This window comes from Bidens hawaiensis, unplaced genomic scaffold (assembly GCF_021521415.1).
Source record: "Bidens hawaiensis isolate Kalapana, Puna unplaced genomic scaffold, B.hawaiensis_p1.1 tig00069130_1, whole genome shotgun sequence".
In the NCBI taxonomy this organism is placed as follows: domain Eukaryota; kingdom Viridiplantae; phylum Streptophyta; class Magnoliopsida; order Asterales; family Asteraceae; genus Bidens; species Bidens hawaiensis.
In genome coordinates, this window is record NW_027502205.1 from 27,643 (window position 1) to 47,708 (window position 20,066).

The window sequence follows — 20,066 nt, forward strand, 5'->3', positions numbered from 1 at the left end:
TATTTCTTAACTATTTTAAAGTTCTTAAATGATACAAACCCAAATAACCGATTTATTAAATGTGAATTAAAGATCAACGTTAGGATCCGTGATAAGATTTGTGTTGTATAACAAAAAAGGGAAAGGTAAAAGTAAAAAAAAGGAAATAAAATTAAATAATAGAAACATTGATATAGTAATTAAATTACAAGAATTCAAATATATTTTTTTTAATTTTAACAAAAGACGAGTTTCATGGTGTATTTTAAGTATTTGGCTATCTTTCTATAATATATATAAACGAAAACCAAAAAATCTTAGGTGTCGCGATGTGGTCGCTCCCCTTTTTTTGGAGTCACCAGATTTGCTTGATTTTTAAATGAAGGTTTCTCATGCATTTGACCCGAATTCATGGGTATGGTCTTACCAAACCCAGATATTCCTTAAACGGGTTATAACATCTCATTAAATTAAAAATTATTTTCACCAAATTATTGATGTAAAAATCCTATAAAATAGGATATACTAAAAATTAATATCTTATTTATTTTAAATTAAAAAACCAATTTGATAGTAAAAAAAATAAATGAGTCTTGGGTCTCATCAAACCATAAGTATGTTGTTAACTTTCATAACTATTATTTATAATTAAAAAACCAATTTTATAGTAAAAGAAATAAACAGGTCTTGGGTCACATTAAAACCATATAACTTTTAAATCGGGTTATAACATTTAATTTATTTATCAAACAATTTATCATTAAGCCATAAGTATATTATCAACTTTCATACAATAAAAAAATATAAATGAAAAAAATAAATAAGTATTAGAACAAATAATATAAAACAACCCCCATAATACGGGGGATAAAAACTAGTAATATATATAAACGAAAATCCAAAATTCCTAGGTGTCGCGATGTGGTCGCTCCCCCCTTTTTTGGATTCACCAGATTTGCTTGATTTTTAAATGGAGACTTCTCATGCATTTGACCCTAATTCACGGGTATGGTCATATCAAACCCAAATATTTCTTAAACGGGTTATAAAATCTCATTAAATTAAAAACAAATCTCACCAAATATTTGATTTAAAAATCCTATAAAGTAGGATATACCCAAAATTAATATCTGATTTAAAAAAAGTTATATATTATTTATAATTAAAAAACCAATTTTATAGTAAAAAAAATAAACGGGTCTTGGGTCTCATCAAACCCATACATCCTTTAAAACCGGGTTATAACATCTCATTTATTTATGAAACAATTTATCATCAAACCATAAGTATATTATTAACTTTCATACAATAAAAAAATAATAATTCAAAAAATAAATAAATATTATAAACAACTAAGATAAAACAACCCCGTAATCGGGGGATAAAAACTAGTAATCAATAAATAATTATGATTAAATTGTAAGTTATTTAATAAATAGGAAAGAAAATTAGGGAATTTAAATTTATGTTAGTATTTTTTTAATTAAATAGTTGTTTTAGCCGTTTTTAAACTCAAATGTTTTTAATATACTTGATATAACATACATGTTTTTTTTTATTATTTTATTCTTTTATTCTTATTGATTTTACTTCTTTGTTCCTAATTTAAATGCCATTTTTTTTAAATAAAGCATGTCTCAACTTAGTTATTAAATGCATAATATGTTTTATTTTAGTAAAATTATAAAGATACAGGTGATGGCTTCATGGGAAGGCTCGTATCTTCACATATATATAAAATGATTGATTTATTAAATGTGAATTAAAATCAACATTAATGGGTGTGATAATTTGTGTTGTATAACAAATTTGGAAAATGTAAAACTAAAAAAATAAGAAAATAAAATTAAATAATAGAAACGTATATATAGTAATTAATTACAATAATTCAAATAATTAATTTTTTTAACTAGCCAAAGACAAGGTTTATCATGTATTTAAGCATTTGGCTATAATAAAAAAATTAAAATTAAAATGTAAGTTATTTAATAAATTGGAATGAAAACTTAGAGAAATTAAATTTTTGTTTGATTTTTATTAATTTTATACTTGTTTTAGCCGTATAACATACATGTTTTTTCTTGTTTAGACTCATCTAGTTTGTTTAATTATTATAATATTATTGTTTTAGTTTCGTTGTTCCCAAGTTAAATATCATTTTATCTTTTAAAATAAAGCATGTCTTAACTTAGTATTAGCTACAAGAAACTATTTGTTTTTAGGAAAATTAAAAAGATGGAGATGAAGGATTTAATGCGAATTCTCTTATACTTCACACACATATATATAAAATAATTTATTTATTAAATGTGATTTAAAAATCAACTTTGTATGTGATAAGATTTATGTTGTATAACAAAAAAGGAATAGGTAAAACTAAAATTAATTAATTAATTAATTAATAGAAATGAAGATATTGTAATTAAATTATAAAAATTCAAATAATTAATTTTTGTTACTTTTTAAATAAAGACAAGGTTCATGGTGTATCTTAAGCATTTGACTATAATAAATAATTAATTAATTAAGTTGTAATTATTTAATAAATAGGAAATAAAAAATAGGGAATATAATTTGTGTTAGAATTTTTCTAATTAAATGGAGTACTTGTTTTAGCTGTTTTTAAACTCAAATATTTTTAATCCACTTATTATAACATAGTAACACACATGTGTTTTTTTCAATATCCATCTAGTTTTTTTTAATTAGTTTATTATTACTGATTTTTACTTTTTGTTGTTTTCAACTTAAATGTCATTTTATTTATTGAATTAAAACATGTCCCAACACATTTATTAACTGTACAAAACGTTTTATTTTAGTAAAATTATAAAGATATAGATAGAGGCTTTAGTGTGAATGTTCTTATACTACATATATATATATAATTAATTTATTAAATGTGAATTAAAGATCAACTTTAGTGTATAACAAAAATGGAAAAGGTAAAACTAGTAAAATATTAATTCAATAATCAATTGTGTATATAAAATAATTAATAATCAATTTGTGCATATAACAAAAAATGTATATAAAATAATTAATTCATAATCAACTTGTGTTGTATAGCAAAGATGGAAAAGGTAAAACTAGTAAAATCTTAAAATTAAATTAAATATTAGAAACGTAGATATAGTAATTAATTTAAAAGGAATTCAAATTATTAAATTTTGTTACTTTTCATTTAATACAAGGTTTATGATGTATATTAGGCATTTTGACTATAAGAAATAATAAGTAAGATTAAATTGTAAGTTATTTAATAAATAGGAAATTTTAAATTTGTGTTATAATTTTTTAATTATATACTTATTTTAGCCATTTTTTAAACTCAAATAACTTTAATCTACTTACTATAACATACATGGTTTTTCTTTTCTTCTTTTAGGGAATATCTCATAGAATGGTAATCAAGTTTCAAAAGTATTCCAATTAGGTTACTTATACATATTTTTCTCAAATTGAGTCACTAAATCTTCAAATGGAGTCTCACCAGTTTTTTTGTGCATCAGGAAATAAATGGATGATAATATGTGGGAGTCGGAATTGCAATATATGTAGTTAAACTCTGGAAAATTTTAAAAAACGTTAATTAAATAAAAAAAATTAACGTCGCCACTCAACGTCAACATAAAAAAAATGATAAAAAGATTTCCTATGTGAAACAAAAAAGAAAAATGCTAAAAAATTATGTTAAAACCTTTAATTTAATAAAATATGAAAATTGAGTGACTTGATTGGAACATTTTTTAAAAGTTGAGTGACTTAATTGAAACACTTTTAAAACTTGGTTACTATTCTATAAAGTTGTCCCCTTTTTATACTCATCTAGTGATGGCTGTGAAACCCGAACCCGATGGGAATACCCGATACCCGACATAATTGGGACGGGTCTTACCCGTCCCATTAGGGTATGGGACGGGTCTGGGATTAGTTTTTAAATTTTTCGCGGGTCTGGGACGGGTCTGGGATTTCTAATATACCCGATTACCCGACCCGATTACCCGATAATATGGACCAGTTTACCCGATTATATACCCGACATAATTATATATATACACACACACACACACATACAGTAACAATAAAAAAATGGTATTTGTGTTCAGTTGTCCTTTGTGTGTCCTCCATGAATATTAAAATTATATTATATATATATATATATTGTTTTACATCCCGTCTCTCACTCATCCTCTATAAACTACGTAGATCTTTTTTTATATATTTTTTGGTATAATTTTATCTTTTTGTTGAATTAAGTGTATCATGAAACTAGAAAAATAAATTTATTTGTGTTGTATTTTCAAAACCAGATAGAAACCCGATGGGATTTGAGTCGGACATACCCGACGGGTATTTCTAATAAACTAACGGGTATACCCGAAACCCGCGGGTAAACCCGATACCCGATGAGTATTTACCCGATAAATACCCGACGGGTCTGGGCGGGGTTTTATAATCGGGTCCGGGTCTGGGAATACTTGGACCCGTCCCCGACCCGACCCGACCCATTGCCATCCCTATCATCTAGTGTTTTTTTAATTATTTTGTTTACTTTTGTTGTTCCCAACTTAAATTTCATTTTATTTTTTATAATAAAGCATGTCCTAACTCAGTTATTAAATGCTTTATTTTAGTAAAATTGTAAAAATAGAGATGAGACTTCCATGCGATTGCTCCCATACTTCACATTTATATAAAACTAGTTAGGGTTGTAAACGAACCGATCAAACACGAACAAGGCCTTGTTCATGTTCGTTCGTTAAGAAAATATTGTGTTCACGAACGGTTCACGAACACTTACCGAACGAGATTTTATGTTCGTGTTCGTTCATTAAGAAAATTAATGTGTTCACGAACGGTTCACGAACACAAATGAACACAAATAAAAATCGGTAGAGGCTGAGAATAAGACCGATGTATTCATCAATGTGAATATTGAAAGCCAGTAAATGAATCGAATGAACACGAACAAGGGCATATTCGTGTTCGTTCATTTAACTTTATAATTAATCGAACAAATATTTATGATCATGTGCGTTTATGGACATTTGTGTTCGTTTATATCCGTTTGTTTAAAATCTAAACAAACATAACTAATCAAAGAAAAACGAACATAAATAAACATATATGAACCAATGTGAATGAACACAAGCAAACATAAACAAACTTAATCTGAAAACACATAAATGAACACAAATTAACAAATATAAAACATTTAAACAGATGACATATCCAGATAATATTTAATTATTTTCTATTAATATATAAACAAACATAAACGAACGTGCATGAACATAATGAACGAACGGAACATTTGTTCATGTTCGTTCATTTAATTAAACGAACACAAATTTTGTGTTCATGTTCGTTCGTTTATTAAATAAACGAACATAAACGAACTTCCCGCCGAACGGTTCATGAACAGTTCACCAAACGTTCGGTTCGTTTACAGGCCTAAAACTAGTGTGTTACTCGGCGCGTTGCGCCGGGCACATTGATAAAATCCGGGCATTGGAAAAACCCAAACGTTTTCGGTCCCAGACGTTGAGACGACAAGTCGACGTGAATTTCTTCAGTTTCGCTTACGTGTTTTAAATATCAGAACAAAAACAAAAAAAAAGTATAAAAAGTAGAGGTTGACCAATGGGGTGACGATGGTTAGTAAAACTCGGGCATTGGTAAAACCATGAGTGTTGTCAATCGTCGGCGTTGAGGTGGCGCGTCTATGCAAATTTGGTTGGTCTATGTCGCGTTTGTTACGGTAATTAGAACTAAATAAAAAAATTGTCATTTGGTCGTTTTCGTTACAATCGTTACAGCCCTGGAACTAAAACAAAATATTGCGAGTCTACGCAAATTCGGTTGGCAACCGTCACGTTTGTTACGATACCAGAACTAAAACGATAAAAGGAAAAAAACAAATTGGCATTCGATCGATTTACGTTATTTTCATTATGCTACCGGAACTAAAAAACAAAAACATAAACAATAAAAAAAATTAAAGTGACCACTAACCTGCCGCCAAGTGACCCAATAAGGCACTTGCGGCACCAAAGTTCTTTTTATATATATTAGTAATAATTAATTTATTAAATGTAAATTAAAGATCATCGTTGGTGTACATGATAAGATTTATGTTGTATAACAAAAATGGATTATGTAAAACTTAGAAGATAAAGAAAACTAGATATAGTAATTAATTTACAAGAACTCAAATAATTGTAATTCACATAAAACATAAGACGTTCAGGTCTAGTAAACAAAAATAACTAATTTTGAAAAAAAAAACCTAAAAACAAACACGCAACTATAAGTGAAGAGGTATGTACCCGCCTCAACACGGAGCAAGGCGGGTCAACCCACAAGATATAGACAAGAGGCTTGAAATCAAGACATTACGAAGGCACAAAGCCAAAACCTATGCGCATGGCGCATATCACATATGCTCACGCATATCACATATGCTCATGCATCACATGCTCAGGCATCATATGCCCATGGACCACACATGCTCAGGCATCATATGCCCAGGCACCACAGATGCTCACGCATCACATATGCTCACGCATATCACATATGCGCGTGGCGCATCAGCGCGCGGCGCATATCACATGCTCGTGCATATCACATCTGCGCATGAAACATCTGCGCGTGAGAATAAAGAGAAGACCTCGCGCATCCTCAGGATTGGCGCATATCACACATGCACATAATCAACCTCGTCCTTATCCAAATCAGGATTAGGGCAACCTTGATTGTGCACGTCAGACAACCTTCCAGAAGGTATCTTTTTAAGGAATAAGAATATGCTGATGTTGACAACTGCCAATGAAAGGTGGACAACTCAGCATAACTCATGTGCTACCACGTGATTATAACCAATGAAAAAGCACCAGGTGTCCCAAAGGACACGTGGCGCAAAGCAACTGAAAGAGGCCAACAAAGCCCTAATTGGGTCTGAGCCCAATCATGGGAAACCCTAGCACTATAAATACAGCATCACCTCCACAAGGAGATGACAACACACAGTCACATACAATAACAGAGTATTCAGCTATTAAGCAATACACTCCAAATTCCTTACTCTCACATATTATTATCTTCTCCCACAAATACTTATTCTCACACCGGAGGGTTACCCCAAAGAGGACCCTTCTGTCCCTTTCTGAGGGGTAAGTTTACGGTGCTGTTCATTTTGTAGGTGGAAGAACACAGATCCATCAGATCCAAGAGAAACCATCGGTGAAATAGCATAATCACACCCGAGGAAAGTAGATCGTCTACCAGTGAGTCGATCCACGTTTCTTCATTGGCGCCATCCACTGTTACAACGGCAACAAGATCTCATCAGATCTCTAAACAAAAAACCAAATTTTCACCATGGTTTCTGGCGTTCGTAACGTTGATCAAGTTCTGGAGGATATTGAATGTGAGGATGTTAATGAGGGACAACAGTTTCTGAGGGCGCCGCGTGATTCTACGCGCGCCACCAGTAACCGTCCTTTCATCACAACTCCTCATGGCCAGACTGAAACTCCTCCAGACGATCTTACGTTACAAAGTCTTGCCGGCGCGAAACAAAAAGGACCAATGGGTCCAGAAGATGAAACTAATGACCCCAAAGAATGGCTCATAAACGAGCAACGGCGCCTAATGGACAAGTACAATGAGCTGGTCAAACACAAAGCACAAAAGCAAGCGTTTGATAAGCAAACTGTTCATGGAACAAAAAGGGCGCGCGCGCCGGAAGAAGGACATTCTGTTCACACTGCACACACTGAGTTCAGTGATGAAGAAGTGCACAGCATGAGGAAGACGCGAGATACTCATGCATGAGGCTCACAGCTCCGCGCGCACGTGAACATGGCGCCTGGAGCCAGAGCCGATCTGGATCTGCAAATACCGTACAGCCCACCAGTTAGAGGGCAAGTGGACGTAACCACACCGTACAGACCAGCCATCTTGGTGAAACATTCAAAGTTCACTGAGCGCATCGCGAAAGCTCCCATCCAGCACAAAACCAAGATGCCAAGTGGTTTGGGCAAATATGACGGCACAACAGATCCAGACGATTTCTTGCAAGGTTTTTACAACACGGGAAACCTAGAGAGCTGGACGATGCCAACATGGTGTCACATGTTTGCTCGCTGCCTCACGGGCGCGGCGCGTGTCTGGTTCGAGAGCTTGCCGACTGGGCAAATCGATGGGTTCGAGGAACTATTGGAAAAGTTCCAAGCCCACTTCGTACAGCAGCGCAGACACACGCGCGACCCTGATGACATCATGCACTGCGTGCACAGGAATGATGAAACGATTGAAGACTACATAACACGTTTCAATCAGGAGTCTCTGGCAATCGGAGGTATAACTGAGCAACTCCTGCGCGTGGCCTTTATACAAGGCGCGCGCAGTGATCAACTCCGCCGAGCTCTCGTAAGCAGAGATGGCATGCCCACCACTTGGGCCAAACTAATGGAAGCATCGCGAGTCTTCGCGAGAAATGAAAAACAAATTGCCCAGGATAGGGCAAGAGAAAGAGCGCATCAAGCTGAGTCACCGCGCAGCAACGAAAAAAGGGGCAAACAGAACTCTGTATGGTCCAGGTTGCAATCAACCAGTTTTTCTTCCGCAGAAAAGCAGGCGCAACCAAGCTCACCCCAGCCCCAAAAAGACGTTCGTAGTCGTGGGGAGGGTGACAAGAGGGAGGGCGGCAGAGATCCTAGCAGACCTCTGCCAAGAATATGGACTCCCCTCACTAAAACGCCTTCACAGGTGTTAAGCACTGAGAATGTCCAATTCAAAAGCCCCAAGCCACTACACTACAAGGGACCATCAGACAGTGGCAAGTACTGTGAATTTCACAAATCCACAGGGCACAACACTGATGCATGCCACCACTTGAAGGATGCAATTGAAAAAGATGTGAAATCAGGCAAACTGGCTCACCTGGTAAAAAACTCAAGACCAGAAAATGAACAATCAGGAGCCTCAGCCAGCAAGAAGTACAAAAGAATCTGTGTAGCCGAGGGAGGAAGGCAAGGGCAAATATCAAGAAAGAGAAGCGCGCAAATCCAAGGAGATTGGCGCGAGCAACAAGTCATCTTCCCAAGAATCAGGGGAGGCCCTTCCATCAGCAGTCCTCTCGTCATCACTACACACATTGCTCATTATGAAGTGTCAAAGGTCCTGGTGGACGCTGGCAGCGAATCAGACATCATGTATGAGCAATGTTTCAGGAAACTGGATCCGGCAGACCAAGCAAGGCTTGAGATTGTGAATGCACCGATCTCTGGTGTCTCGAATGAAATCATTCATCCCTTAGGTCAAATACAATTTGAACTAACCATGGGGGATGAAAAGCACAAGCGAGCCGAAGTTGTCAACTTCTTGGTCTTGCCCACCACTTCATGCCACAATATGATCTTGGGTAGGGAAACGATTGCCCAATTCAACGCCATACCGTCGCCAGCGCACGGCGCATTGGGGTTCCCAACACCAACAGGTGTAACTTTTGTATACCGAGATCATTTGTGTGCAGTGACAAGTACTCCGCGGGAAGGGAGGATGAAACTTCCAATGGCAGACAACGCGCCAGAGGAGTGGATTCTCAACCCAAAATTCCCGGAGCAGACAGTCACAATTGGCGCTACGATATCAGACGACACGAGGTTGAGAATGAAAAGATTGCTCACAGCATATATGTCGGTCTTCGCGTGGCAACACTCTGATATGACTGGGGTTCCGCGAGACCTGGCGCAACATTCTCTCAACACCTTCAAGTCTGTAGAGCCAATTGCTTAAAAGAAGAGAGTCATGGGGGATGAGAAGGCGAGGGCCATGAATGAGCAAGTTGAGGATCTATTGCGCGCAAACATCATCCGCCCGATACGATACCAGACATGGGTAGCCAATCCTGTGATGGTAAAGAAAGGTAACGGGTCGTGGAGGATGTGCATTGACTTCAAGGACCTCAACAAAGCGTGCCCAAAAGATTGTTACCCCCTCCCAAACATCGACGCAAAGGTGGACTCCGTGGCGCCATTCAAGCTCAAATGTTTCCTGGATGCCTACAAAGGCTATCACCAGATACAAATGGCACCACAAGACGAGGACAAGACCGCATTTAGAACCGACAAGGGTGTTTTTTGCTACACAAAAATGCCCTTTGGCTTGAAGAATGCGGGCGCCACCTACCAAAGACTTATGGATGCCGTTTTCAGCGAGCAAATTGGAAGAAACCTAGAAGTCTATGTGGATGATTTGGTGATCAAAAGTAGGGAGGAAGAGCAAATGCTCAAAGACATCGAAGAAACCCTTGGGCGCCTAAAGGAAGTTAACATGAAGCTCAATCCGAGCAAATGCACTTTCGGCGTACTAGAGGGAAAATTTCTAGGTGTAATGGTCACCAAGGATGGTTTCAAGGTGAACCCTGAGAAGGTGGAGGCCATCCTTGACATGCCCTCGCCATCCACCATGAAAGAAGTCCAGAAGCTGAATGGTAGATTGGTCTCAATCAACAGGTTCCTAGCGAACCATGCAAGCAAATCTACCCCATTTGTCAACACATTGAGGAACTGCTTAAAGAAAAGCCAGTTCAAATGGACTCCTGAGGCCGAGCAAGCTTTCAGTGAGATAAAAGAATGTTTGATAAATTTGCCCGCGCTCACAGCTCCACTTCCTGGTGAAACTTTGACATTGTACCTATCAGCAGGAGAGCGCGCCATCGGCGCAGTATTATTGGTGGATCGCAAGGGAATCCAAACGCCAATATACTATGTGAGTCGGGTGCTGACAGATCCTGAGACGCGCTACTCCATCATGGAAAAGTTAGTTTTGTCACTAACACACGCGTCGCGCAAGCTTCATAGATATTTCAATGGTCATCCCATTGAAGTTCTGACTGGTTACAACATCCAGCAAGTCTTGCGGCGCCCCGCGCTCTCGGGAAGGCTGACAAAGTGGGTGCTGGAATTAGGTGAGCACACGATCGCCTATAAGCCCCGTCCAGCAATAAAGGGACAAGTCTTGGCTGATTTCATTGCATAAGTCCCTGAAGAAAAAATTGAAGAGGCTCAGCGCGAGGTAGACCCTCCGCGAGCCAATGATGAAGAAAATGTTTGGAGTTTGTTCACTGACGGAGCTTCAAACAACGAAGGGTCTGGCGCAGGCCTCAAGCTGGTGGATCCAGAGAATCATGAATATACTTACGCCATCAGGTTGGACTTCAAGAGCACCAACAATGAAGCTGAGTATGAAGCCTTGCTGGCTGGCCTGCGCATCGCGCAGAAATTTGGAGTGAAAAAGCTAGAGGCACATGTTGATTCATACTTGGTAGAAGCACAGGTCAATGGCCTTTATGATGCCAAGGAGAACACCATGCCTCTGTATCTAGAGCAGGCGAAAAAGCTCATCGAGCAATTTGATTGCTTCAGAATCATTCATATTCCGCGCAGTGAAAACAAATCTGCTGACGCGCTGAGCAAGATGGCATCAACCAGCTTCGATCACTTTGGCAAAGATGTCAGGGTGGAAGTATTGAGCAACCCGTCGGTGGGTGCGAAGTATGTCCTTGTAACTCATACAACCCCTTCATCATGGATAACTCCAGTAATGGAATTCTTGAAGGAGGGAAAAGTACCAGACGATCGCGCCCAGGCGAGGAAGATAAGACACAAGTCGCAGAACTATGAACTGCTTGATGGTACATTATATCGACGCTCTTATCTGGGACCGCTCATGAAATGCCTAGATGCTGAGGAAGCAAGCTATGTGATCAGAGAGATACACGAGGGAATCTGTGGAATACATGCTGGCCCGTGCATGGTGGTTACCAAGGCAATGAGCGCAGGTTACTATTGGCCAGGCATGTACTTGGACGCTTTAAAAGAGATCCAAAAATGCAAAGCATGTCAGAGCTATGCGCCAAACACCATGCGGCCAAAGAACAACTTGATTCCGGTGACCTCCGCATGGCCTTTCCACAAATGGGCAATCGATATTGTGGGTCCCCTACCGCAAGCGCAAGGGCGAGTAAAATTTTTGGTAGTGGCAGTAGACTATTTTACAAAATGGGTTGAAGCCAAGCCACTAGCAAAAATCACAGCCGAAGCGATGAAACAGTTTATCTGGAGCCACATCATATGCCGTTTTGGCTTGCCCATGGAAATTGTGAGCGATAATGGCAAACAATTCACTGACAAGAAGTTATCAAACTGGCTCAAGGAATTGCGCATCAAACAAATCTTCACTTCGGTATACCACCCTCAGGGGAATGGCCAAGTGGAGCGCGCAAATCAAAGCTTGTTAAATGGGCTGAAGAAAAGGTTGGAGGGAGAATCCCATTCTTGGGTCGAAGAGCTACCTAATGTCCTGTGGGCACACAGGACATTAAGCAAAACTAGCAATGGCGAATCCCCGTTCAGCCTAACCTATGGAACGGAGGCAATGATTCCAGCAGAAATTGGATGCCCATCCCATAGAGTGCTCATGATGAGCAAAATTGATAACGAGCGCGAAAGAAGGTTGGATCTCAACTTACTTGAAGGGCGCAGAGAGGCGGCTATCATCAGTGAAGCCAAGTACAAGAAAAAACTGGAAAAATATTACAACCAGCGTGTGAAAGAATGCCACTTCAAGAAAAATGATTTTGTCCTTCGAAACAATGAAGCTAGCCGCGCGATAGACCCGGGAAAAATGTCCCCCAATTGGGAGGGACCTTATCAAGTCTCGGAAGAATTGGGAAAAGGCGCATACGCTTTAAAAGATTTGAATGGAAAGAAGATCCCGCGCGCATGGAACGCGGCACAGCTTAGAAAATGTTTCATGTAAAAATGTCAAGTTTGTAATCAAGGCTTTTTAAGCCATTATGAATAATGATACGCGCTATCTTCTCTTAATGTGGATTCTATTACCTTTTGCATACATGTTTCACACTTCCCTTTATTAGTTTTGAGCAATATGACAACATTGTATTGACATCAAAATGAAATAAAACGAAGTAAAACATACATGCGCGAGCTTCAAGCTCAAACGCGTTAACGAGTCTTAACTCTAAAACGTCAGGGCCTTAGCCCAATTCTATTACCTTTTGCATACATGTTTCACACTTCCCTTTATTAATTTTGAGCAATATGACAACATTGTATTGACATCAAAATTAAATAAAACGAAGTAAAACATACATGCGCGAGCTTCAAGCTCAAACGCGTTAACGAGTCTTAACTCTAAAACGTCAGGGCCTTAGCCCAATAATGTGAGCCTTAGCTCAAATCACTCGCAACATCCATCCTACATACTGCGCAGCCTAACCATAAAAATACCTAAACACAACTAAGGCAAAGCAAATGCCAAAACATAGTTGTTAAGGTCTCAGGTCGAGGTCGCGCATGAAACTGTAATGGATATCTGAGTAACTCATATTGACACGTAAAGGCTAAAAAACTCATAATTCCATGCGCGATAACGTCGCGCAAAAGAGGAATAATGAAAACGCCAAGGCGCGTGTCAACATAATCAAGATATGGCAAAATCACTTACAATATGACAAGGATTAAGTATAATAATTTCCTTACAACCTTGTTCTTATTTCAACGTGCAAGCATATCTTATATTCAACAAGCAAACATGCAATATAAAGCGATGAATGGAGAATGCGCAAGATGCGAAGAAGGGAAAAACAAAATTTCATTCCAAGGCATTGAAATTTACAAGTATACAAGATGAAAAGATACAAACTACAAATAAAAATAAAAAACATGAAGGGCTTCTCAAGTCTCCACGTCGACGTCAGCCTCTTCATAGTCATCATCATCGCCCTCAGCATCTGGCGCAGCCCGCTCCTCATCTCCAAACTGACCATAGTCAAGTTCTTCGTCTTGAATGGATTCTTCTATCACGACAGTGTCAGGAGCGGATCATTTGGCCACGCCAGAGCCGCTAGCAACGCCAGCATTCCCCGCGCCATCATCGCCGCCGCAGCCCCCTCGCACTCGTCAAGTAATTTCTTTAGCGCGCCGAGATCGGGCTGGTCAGCAAGCGCGGATATCTGCAAATCATAAGGAAAAATATGAGTATAAAAGGACTTGGAGAATAAGTCAAGGTTATCTCATTAAAGTTAAAATACCTGTGCAAGGATGGGAATGGGAGTATTCAAATACTTCTCCCCCATCGCGGCCATGTCCGCGCAGGCAGCGTCGCTCTGATAAGGGTACTCGGATGGGTTCTTCTTCAACATGCCATATTCATAGCCATCCGTAAACCCTTCAGCTCGACCAACCAAGCGCGCGGCAGCGTTGCAATCCATCACAAGGGCCTGAAACTCGTCTGAGTATTTCATCGCGTAAGCGCAACGAGTCATGCCCTGTGAGATTAGCCATTGGCGATCCTGCGCGAGGCCAGCAACAGACGTCTCGAGGGCAGGAACCTGAGAGTTTAATAACTCAACAGTTTCCTTAGTCTTTTTCAGCTCCTCTTTGTCGGACGCTGCTGCCGCCAAGGTTTCTTCTTTTTCCGCCCGCGCAGAATCAAATGCTTTCTGGCTAGACGCTGCCATCGCCAAGGCTTCATCCTTCTCGGCCTGCGCGGCCGCCGGCTCCTTCTTCAGGCGCGCAACCTCACTCTCCAGTGATGATTTTTCAGTTATGGACTGGACAAGAGCTTGGTCACGCGCCTCCGCCTCCAGCTCCAAGTCGCGCGCTCTGCGCGCGTACTTGGCCGCCTCCGCCTCCGCTGCTTGTAGCTTCTCCCGCGCAGCCTGAAGCTCATGCCCGCGCTTCACGAAGGCGCTGTTGGCACTTGCTCTGTTCTCACTGAGCTCTGCTTGGAGCTTCTCAGCTCTCTCTCGAGCATCAGAAAGATGCCAAGCAGACACCTTAGCCTCTTGCTTGCCTTCCGCAAGAGCATCACGTACTTTTACGTAATCATAGCGAAGCTCTTGGGAGGCAGCAAAGAAGGCTGACCCAGCAAACATATAATCGTTGAGCAAGTCGTCGCGAGCGCGGTCCTCCTGGAACCTCCTTTCAGATGGAGGCACAGCATGAGCCCAGAATTCCGCACACACACCCATGGACTGAAATGTGCTGTCTTCAGTAATATTCCATCTCGGGCGGTAAATGTGATCGGCTTCCTGCAGAAACAAAGTAATTATCTAAGTCATCAAAACATTAAGATGGAAGTCCGCGCAGCGGAGCAAAAAAAAAAAAAAAAAAAGAACCTATACCTGCGGGGATGAAGCAGAAAAGTCAGCGCCAGCCCCACGAGAAGGCTCCGCCGCGAAGCCTCGTGGCGCTGCAGGACTGGCGCGACCGCGGTCGGAGTCTTCAACTTCAAACTCCTCATCCTCCTCGGAAACAGGCCTTTTCTCCTGCGACCTAGAGCCAAAATCGGTCTCGCGAGGAGGGCTGTGCGCAGGAGGAGGTGAGGGAGGTCTCGACGCCGCCAGGTCGGCGCGCAAAACGGCCTCCTGCTCCTTAGTAATCCCAATGAGGGGAGATTCAGCACTAGCAGGAGCAGGAGCAGAGCCAACGGCGCTGGCACCAACACCAGGAGTGCCGCCAGCAGCTTGTGCGCCAGCTACGACTCCTATGAAAAAATCAACAAAAAGAAATGGTTCATGACTTGGTCTAAAAGAAAAAAGTCAGAAAATACAAGCACAATACGTACCTTGGCGCAACTCTGTTCGCGAGGCAAACATCGCCATGAAGTCCATTCTACCCTTTTTCGAGGGTAAAACAGGGGACTTCGAAGCGACCTCCGGCGCAGCCTCGGCATCTTGTTGCGCTGTCGCCGGCTCTACAAGCATTTGAGAGAGCAAACATTCATTAGAATCGCGCTCATAGAATCATAAAAGATAGGCAAAGGATAAGCAAAGTATACCTGTCGAAGGCGCAACACCGCTTCCCTTTTCCGCCGCGCAAAGGGAGGAGGTAGCGCCACCATACCTCAGGTGGACAGGAGGTCTGCCCACTTTTTGTGGCAGGGAGGACAAGGAAAACTTGGTGGTAAACACCTGGGTTTTCTCAGGTCCCTTCGCCTGAGTAGGAGGATCCTGAACAACAGGGGCATCATTTTTCTTCTGTTTCTTACTGGCCCCTGCGCCAGTTTTCCCCTTAGCTTTACGCTTTAGTTGGGGCGCCTCCTCCTCCTCCTCTTCCGCGAGCTCCAGCTCGTAGTTTTCGAGCGCATCTACAATACACGCAACAGAAGTGTTAGCAAAATTTGGTATTATAAAGGAAAATGCATAAGTACAAAGGCTTACCAGGCGCATCGCTGTCAAAGACAAATCCCAGATCAACAGGGATGAACATGTCATCAAAGCGATCGGGGAAGCCAACCTCCCCAGCGCCCAGCGCGACGGAGCCACCCTCCATATGCTCATCATAGGCGGCGTGGACATACTCCTTGCTGACTGCACAAAACAAGTCAAATTATATCAGCAAAACGAATTATATTCGCGCAGAAGTAAAGCAATGAGATTAACTTACATAAGCCGTCAACTTGGATAACGGGCTCAGTCGCGCTGTCCGCCCACCGCCTGCCCATACCAACCCCCACCAGCGCCTCCTCACAAATTTTCTTGGCGGGGGATGGTTCAGCGGTCAACTTATTAACCCAGGCGCCAGTTGGGTTCTTGAGGACACCCACATCCGCAGGCGCAGAAGAGATCTCGCGCATGGTCATGCGGATGGGGATCACACCAGCCCTGATGTAAAAAAACCTCTCAGACCAGTCATGAAGGCTCTTGAATGAAACAGTGGAGCACTTCACCTTCTGACTGCGAGGAATAAAAGAGAACCAAGAGTCTTGGATCTTGGGCTTGTAAAAAAACTGAAAGCGCCGAGGGGTGGGCTCCTCGCGCTGAGATTTGCACATGAACTCAAAGTGAGTCATGCGCACGAGTCCAAACGGATGGACTTGGGATATATGAATCCCATAAAACTTAAGCAGCGCACCCACAAACCTTGTCATCGGGAGACGAAGGTTGCAGTGGCTGAAATAACAGCAGTAAAGGGATATATAGCCGGTAGGCAGGTCCGCCGCCGTTTGCCCGGCCCCAGGCAACATGCAGCCAAACAGAGGGGGAAAACCCTGAGAGGCGATGAGGCTGTCAAGATCGGCCTGCCTCAATTTGCAGGGGATTTCATTCCACCTCTTCACGGCCTTGGTCCTCCCTACCTCCTCCGATGAGACCTCAGCAGCCTTCTTCCCCTTGCCGGTCTTCTTCAATGTAGACATCACTAACGATTTCACACGGCAATGGATAGGAGAGGTTGTGTTGTCTGAGCTATCAGACATACAACTGTAAAACGGACAAAGGATGATCTGAAGAACAGAGACCTGGAAGCAGAAGACACGTAATCGGAATAGAAAGAAAGAAATAAAAGAACTCAGAAGAATAAACAAGAAGATGAAGGATAAAAAAAACTCTAAGGGCTGGCTTTTATAGGCCCAGGAGAGAGAAAAATAGGTGCTGATCGGACTTCACGCGCCCCCACTCGCAGGTGTAAGCCAACGCGAGCGCGACACGTGTCCCTGACACTGTGTGAGGGGACACGAAAATAAACTTTACAGCTGCTACCAGAGTTCACGCGCCACCACTCGCAGGAACGGACCAACGCAAGCGCGACACGTGTCCCTGACAGCATGTGAGGGGACACGAAAGGCAACTGTAGCACCTCGAGCACACGAAAGGTCTGACACGTCTCCATCGCTGACCCACGTCAGCAACAACCAACCACGTACAGGGACGATTCGTTTGTAACAAAAAGGATAGAATTTCGCGCAACGATGAGTAATAAGAGGAAAAAGACAAACCCCTACTAAAAGAGCAAACTGTTAAGTCTAATATCTATCTTGCCTCGCTCGCGCGAGACAAGACACACATTAGACTGGGGGGGCTTGAAGAGGTATGTACCCGCCTCAACACGGAGCAAGGCGGGTCAACCCACAAGATATAGACAAGAGGCTTGAAATCAAGACATTACGAAGGCACAAAGCCAAAACCTATGCGCATGGCGCATATCACATATGCTCACGCATATCACATATACTCATGCATCACATGCTCAGGCATCATATGCCCAGGCACCACACATGCTCAGGCATCATATGCCCAGGCACCACAGATGCTCACGCATCACATATGCTCACGCATCACATATACTCACGCATATCACATATGCGCGTAGCGCATCAGCGCGCGGCGCATATCACATGCTCGTGCATATCACATATGCGCATGAAACATCTGCGCGTGAGAATAAAGAGAAGACCTCGCGCATCCTCAGGATTGGCGCATATCACACATGCACATAATCAACCTCGTCCTTATCCAAATCAGGATTAGGGCAACCTTGATTGTGCACGTCAGACAACCTTCCAGAAGGTATCTTTTTAAGGAATAAGAATATGCTGATGTTGACAACTGCCAATGGAAGGTGGACAACTCAGCATAACTCATGTGCTACCACGTGATTATAACCAATGAAAAAGCACCAGGTGTCCCAAAGGACACGTGGCGCAAAGCAACTGGAAGAGGCCAACAAAGCCCTAATTGGGTCTGAGCCCAATCATGGGAAACCCTAGCACTATAAATACAGCATCACCTCCACAAGGAGATGACAACACACAGTCACATACAATAACAGAGTATTCAGCTATTAAGCAATACACTCCAAATTCCTTACTCTCACATATTATTATCTTCTCCCACAAATACTTATTCTCACACCGGAGGGTTACCCCAAAGAGGACCCTTCTGTCCCTTTCTGAGGGGTAAGTTTACGGTGCTGTTCATTTTGTAGGTGGAAGAACACAGATCCATCAGATCCAAGAGAAACCATCGGTGAAATAGCATAATCACACCCGAGGAAAGTAGATCGTCTACCAGTGAGTCGATCCACGTTTCTTCAATAAGTAAAAGAATAAAAGAACATAGAAACAATCCCCAAGTTATGACTGACTATCTAAAGTCAATACAAAAGATAAATACGTTCAATCTTATTTAGTGTGTCTTGGCTTTACTCTTTTCAAAGGATTGAACTGGTACAGTGGAAAGTCCCTTGTTTTACTTATGAGAGGTTGTAGGTTCAAGCCCCACCATACTCCTTATAACCACTAGCTTAGTCTAGTGGCAAATAGGTATTACTCACAACCAAGAGGTTGTGAGTTCTAGCCTCACTTGATACATGTTTAATTGCCCTGCTTGCGGTGCGCGCATATAATGTATATATGTGTGAACCCTCGGGTGGGCAAAAGTAAAATTGCACTAATTTTGACGTTATTTTACTAATCTCGTGAAAATAACGTTAAAAGTGATGGAAGGTTAATCAGGCATCATGTGGTGGCGTTGATAGCCGAAAGACAAGGGTACATGCACCAATCAGCCAGCGTCCCGATGATTGAGTGCTACGTGCCTTATGTCCAAGGCTTGATGCAAAATTAGTATAGAGTCGGGGGTCTCACCGGAAGCAACCTCTCTATCCCCATGGGGTAGAGGTAAGGCTGTCTACATCTTACCCTCCTCAGACCCTACCATAGCTTTGCTATTGGTGGGATATACTGAGTACGATGATGATGATGATGAAACAGTGTATATGCCTATTAACGTTTGCAAACGTTTTATAAACAAGTTGAATGACCCTTTAAATCATTTTGATACATAAGGTGGTTAAATGGACGCCACTTAGGCCATGAATACACTTACATTCGAATGCAATTATGTGAGTCGCAGTAGGCATACTTCATCCATAGCAGCCAAATACGCAAGTGCCCGATATTAATTGGTTTAATGTGTATAAATGGTTGTAACTACATGGGTAGTCTTATTAAAGCGTTGAGCTGTCAGGGCTACGCGTCTCAATGTGTCTTTATATTAAAATATCTTTTAAGTCGTCATCGTTATTTACCAGCAATGTGTTGACATTTTCTCATAGGAGGCATACATGTGTAAGTCGATTCCAAGGATAAATTGCCAAAGAAATCGTAGATTCTAGGACCGTTAGGCATAAATGTGTGTATAAATTCATATTATTTTTCCTTAGTTTCGAAATGAACCACACAAAGAGTATTCAGTTCTCTTAAAGCAA